Source organism: Piliocolobus tephrosceles, chromosome 4, assembly GCF_002776525.5.
Source record: "Piliocolobus tephrosceles isolate RC106 chromosome 4, ASM277652v3, whole genome shotgun sequence".
NCBI classification, from domain to species: domain Eukaryota; kingdom Metazoa; phylum Chordata; class Mammalia; order Primates; family Cercopithecidae; genus Piliocolobus; species Piliocolobus tephrosceles.
This window is the reverse complement of record NC_045437.1, coordinates 112,006,925-112,012,983: the sequence shown is the minus strand read 5'-3', so window position 1 is coordinate 112,012,983 and position 6,059 is coordinate 112,006,925.

Below are 6,059 nucleotides of genomic sequence, written 5' to 3'. Positions count from 1 at the left end.
GCTAATACTTTCTTTTGCTGTGCAGAAGCTCTTTAATTAGATCCCATTTGTCAAATTTGGCTTCTGTTGCAATTGCTTTTGATGTCTTTGTCATGAAATCTTAGCCCATGCCTATGTCCTGAATGGTATTGCCTATGCTGTTGCCAAGGGTTTTTATAGTTTTGGGTTTTACATTGAAGTCTGGATAAAGACTATGTGGTAATATACACTATGGAATACTATGCAGCCGTAAAAAACAATGGGATCATGTCCTTTGCAGGGACATGGATGGAGCTGGAGACCCTCATCCTCAGCAAACACACACAGGAACAAACAAATATGGGATATTCCCACTTATAAATGAGAGCCAAATGATGAGAACACATGAACACACAGGGGAGAAAAACACACCCTGGGGGTGAAGAGAGGGTGGAGGGTGGGAGGAGGGAGAGGATCGGGAAGAAGAACTAATGGGTACTAGACTAGACAGATCACATGGGTTGGAATCAGCTTTACCACTTACTCTCAAGAAGCACTCAGCGTCTTTAAGCCTCAGTGTTCTTATCTTCAAAATGAGAATTATACTGATACCTTTCTATGGCAGACACTGCTGGTCTGCCCTAGTCACCACTCTCACTTCCAAAGTGATAGAACCCCATTTTTGGACTAGGCATATGGCTCCCTAGGATGGAGACTGCATTTCTCAGCCCCCCTGTTAGTTAGAGATGGCCCTGTCTCTACCTTCCAGCTGATGATTTGCAAGCAAAACATCATTTAGCAGCTTCTAAGAACCTTCTTTAAGAGGCATACTGATCATGCTTTTTTCTTCTTGACTTTCTCTTCCTCCATTCTCTTTGGAAGCTGATGCTATAATCTTGGACCACTAAAATCAAGGCTCAGAATACAACAGCTACAAAATAAAATATAGTACCTGAAGTGGAGGCTACAAGTCACAGAACCTTAGCTTGTGACACAGGATTAGCTGAAGCAGTCAGGTAGCAGGTGGGAATATGCAGATATTGCAGACTAATGGAAAAGAAGATCATGTCTATTGCAGGGACACGGATGGAGCTGGAGACCATTATCCTTAGCAAACTAATGCAGAACAGAAAACCAAGTACCATAGTCTCACTTACAAGTGGAAGCTAAATAAGAACAACACATGGACACACAGAGAGACAACAGACATCTCCCTGCTGGAGCTATTTCCCACCTTCTTTGTATTATTTACTGTGCTCCTCACATTTTAGTTATTTTATATTTGATTTGATTTCTTTTCTTGAGGGTCTCACTCTGTTGCCCAGGCTGGAGTACAGTGATGTGATCACAGCTCACTGCAGCCACAGGCTCCTAAGCTCGAGTGATCTATCTGCCTCAGCCTCCTGAGTAGCTGAAAATACAGGCATGCACCACCACACACACAGGGCATATATATATATACACACACACATATATGTGTATATACCTATCTATCTATCTATATATATTTTGGTAGAGATGGGTCTATGTTGCTCAGGCAGGCCTTGAACTCCTGGGCTCAAGTGATCCTCCCGCCTCACTCCCCAGTGTGCTGGGAGGCACCGTGCCCAGCCTGTTAGGGTTTTTATCATGAGGGAATGTTGCATTTTATCAAAAGTTTTTTTCTGCATCTATATAGATGATCATATGGTTTTGGCTTTTAATCTGTTCACGTAGTGAATCACATTTGTTACTGCAAATGTTGAACCAACCTTGCATCCCCAGAATAAAGCCTACTTGATCAGGGTGAATTAACATTTTCATATGCTGTTGGATTCAGCTTGCTAGCATTTTGTTGAAGATTTTTGCTTCTATGTTCCTCAAAAATACTGGCCTGAGGTTTTCTTTCATTGTCATGTCTCTGTCAGATTTTAGTATTAGGCTGATGCTGGTTTCAGAGAATGAATTATGAAGGAGCCTCTCTTCTTTTGATTTTTTAAAACAGTTTCAGTAGGGGCCGGGTGCAGTGGCTCACACCTGTAATCCCAGCACTTTGGGAGCCCAAGGCAGGCAGATCACAAAGTCAGGAGATTGAGACCATCCTGGCTAACACGGTGAAACTCCGTCTCTACTAAAAATACAAAAAAAAAAAAAAAAAAAATTAGCCAAGTGTGGTGGTGGGTGCCTGTAGTCCCAGCTACTCAGGAGGCTGAGGCAGGAGAATGGCGTGAACTCAGGAGGCAGAGCTTGCAGTGAACTGAGATGGCACCACTGCACTCCAGCCTGGGTGACAGAGCAAGACTTCGTCTCAAAAAAATAATAGTTTCAATAGGATTGTTGCCAATTTGTCTTTATGCATCTCGTAGAATTTGGCTGTGAATCCATCTGGTGCAGGGCCTTTTTTTGAGTAGGTTTTGTATTACTGATTCAATCTGAGCTCAATATTGTTCTGTTCAAGGTTTCAAGCTTTTCCCGATTCAATTGTGGGAGACTGTGTGTTTCCAGAACGTATCCATTTCCTCTAGATTTTCTAACTTGTGCACAAGTGCATAGCATTGTTTATTAGTATTCCCTGAGGGTTCTTTGTATTTCTGTGGGATCAGCTGTAATGCCATCTTTGTCATTTCCAATTATATTTATTTGGATCCTCTCTTTTTTTTCCTTTATCTAGCTGGCACTCTATGAATGTTAACTATTTCACAGAAGCTACTCTTGATTTTATTAATCTTTCGTATAGATTTTTGCATCTCAATTTCATTAAGTTCTTCTCCAATTTATTTGCTTCTGCAAGCTTTGAGTTTCATTGGTTTTCTAGTTCCTTTATGTAGCAAATTAATTGTTTAACTTGAGATCTTTCTGACTTTTTGATGAATATGTTCAGCCATATACACTTTCTTGACACTGTTTTAGCTGGATCCTAGAAATCTTTGGTAAGCTATGTCCCTATTTTCATAAATTTGAAAGATTTTTAAAATTTCTGCCTTCTTTTTTTTTTTGAGATGGAGTCTTGCTCTTGTCTCCCAGGCTGTAGTACAATGGCACAATCTCAGCTCACTGCAACCTCCACCTCCTGGGTTCAAGCGATTCTCCTGCCTCAGCCTCCCAAGTAGCCTGGATTACAGGCACCTGCCACCATGCCTGGCTAATTTTTTGTATCTTTAGTAGAGACGGGATTTAGCCATGGTGGCCAGGCTGGTTCTCAAACTCCTGACCTCATGATCCACCCACCTCGGCCTCCCAAAGTGCTGGGATTACAGGTGTGAGCCACTGGGCTGTTCCAGGTTTTTTTTAATTTATTGAGACTTGCTTCATGACTGAGCATGTGATTGATCTTAGTGAGTCTTACCTGTGCAGATGAGAAAAATGTATATTCTGTGGTTGTTGAGTGGAGTGTTCTGTAGAAAACTATTAGGTTTAACTGGTCAAGTGTTGAGTTTTAAGTCCAGTTTCCTTGTTAATTTTCTGTGTTAATGATCTGTCTACTGCTGTCAGTGGGGAGTTGAGGTCTCCTACTATCACTGTGTGGTTGTCTAAGACATGTTGTAGGCCAAGAAGAACTTGTGTTATGAATCAGTTGTTCCAACATTAGGTGAATATATATTTAAGATAGTTAGGTCTTGTTGGATTATACCCTTTACCATTATGTAATGGCCTTTATTGTCCTACTTTTTATCGCTTTAAAGGTTTTTCGGGTTTGTTTGTTTTTTGTTTTTTTGAGACGGAGTCTCGCTCTGTCGCCCAGGCTGGAGTGCAGTGGTCGGATCTCAGCTCACTGCATTCTCCTGCCTCAGCCTCCCGAGTAGCTGGGACTACAGGCACCTGCCACCTCGCCCAGCTAGATTTTTGTATTTTTTAGTAGAGACGGGGTTTCACCGTGTTAGCCAGGATGGTCTCAATCTTCTGACCTTGTGATCCACCCGTCTCGGCCTCCCAAAGTGCTGGGATTACAGGCTTGAGCCATCGCGCCCGGCCGCTTTAAAGGTTTTTAAATCTAAGAATAGCAGTACCTGGGCTGGACGTGGTGGCTCAGGCTTGTAATCCCAGCACTTTGGAAGGCTGAAGCAAGTGGATTGTTTGAGCACAGGAGTTGGAGATCAGCCTGGGCAACATGGCAAAACCCCATCTCTACCACAAAACACAAAAATTAGCCAGGTGTGGTGGTGCATGCCTATAGTCCCAGCTACTCAGGAGGCTGAGGTGGGAGGATCACTTGGGAGGTTGAGTGCAGCGAGCCATAATCACAGCACTGCACTCCAGCCTCAGTGACAGAGCCCATCCCCAACCCCCGGAAAAAAAAAAAAAAAAGAACCGTGACTCTTGCACGATAGATATTCCTCCCTCCCTTTCCTTTGAGCCCATGGGCGCTGCTGCTGTGAGATGAGTCTCCCTTTCCTTTGAGCCCATGGACGCTGCTGCTGTGAAATGAGTCTCTGGCACGGTAGATATTCCTCCATCCCTTTACTCTGAGCCCATGGATGCTGCTGCTGTAAGATGAGTCTCCCTTTCCTTTGAGCCCGTGGACGCTGCCGCTGTGAGATGAGTCTCCCGTGGACATTGTTGCTGTGAGATGAGTCTCCCTTTCCTTTGACCCCGTGGATGCTGCTGCTGTGAGATAAGTCTCCCGTGGACATTGTTGCTGTGAGATGAGTCTCTTGAAGATCATGGGTCTCGTCACTGGATCAGATTTCAGGGTGAGGCCTCACACTGTAAGAACTCTAGAAGAAAACCTAGGAAATACCATTCAGGACATCAGCCTCGGGAAAGAACCTGTGACTAGGTCCTCAAAAGCAACTGCAACACCAACAAAAGTTGGCAAGTGGGACCTAATTAAACGAAAGAGCTTCTTCATAGCAAAAGACACTATTAACAGAGTAAACATACAACCTATGAAATGAGAGAAAATATTCTCAAACTATGCATCTGACAAAGGTCTAATATCTACCAACTATAAGGAACTCAAATCAATGCGCAAAACATAAATAACCCTATTAAAAAGTGGACAAAAGATATAAATGGACACTTCTCAAAAGAAGATACACAAGCAGACACACATGAAAAAATGCTCAGCATCACTAATCATCAAAGACAAACCAAAACCACAGTGAGATACCACCTTACTCTTGCAAAAATGGCCACAATGAAAAAATCAAAAAACAGTAGATGTTAGCAAGAATGTGGTGAAAAGGGAACACTTTTACTCTTCTAGTGGGGAATGTAAATGAGTATAACCACTATGGAAAACAGTATGGAGATTGCTTAAAGAAATGTAAGTAGAAGTACCATTCAATCCAGCAACCCCACTACTGGGTATCTACACAAAGGAACAGAAGTATCACGTGAAAAAGGCCCATGCACATGCATGTTTGCACAATTCACAATTGCAAAGATGTGGAACCAACTTAAGCGCCCATTGACCAACAAGTAGACAAAGAAAACGTGGTATACATACACCATGGAATACCACTCAGCCACAAAAACAAAATAATACCTTTCACAGCGACTTGGAGGGAGCTGGAGGCCATTATTCTGCGTGAAGTAATTTGGGAATAAAAAACCAAGTATCTTACTTAAAAGTGAGAGCTAAGCTACACGGATAAACAGTCCTAAGAATGATATAATTGATGTTGAGGACTTGGAGAGGAAAGGATGGGAGGGGGATAAGCGATAAAAGACTGCATATTAGATACAGTGTACACTGCTCAGGTGACACACCCACTAGAATCTCAGAACACATCCGTGAAACCGAAAACCACCTGTACCCAAAAACTATTGAAATAAAAATAAAAATTAAAAAGTCATTACTCCTGGGGATCTGTTTAAAATGCACTCTGTTAATATTCCATGACCTGAGTCTTCTAAATTTCCATGCAAAACCCGGCAAATACTCAGAAACAGATTTAAAATCTCAAACCACGGCCAAAATTACAACTTGATTTCTGCAGACAGAGTTGAGAGGAATTTCCACAAACCTAAGTTCTTAGGTGTCACACATGGTGGCTCATGCCTATAATCCCAACCCTGGGAGGCTGAGGGCCAGAGGACTGCTTGAGAACAAGATTTTGAAACTAGCTTCTGCCACACAGCAAGACCCTTTCTCTGATTAAAGAACAAAAAAAGACATG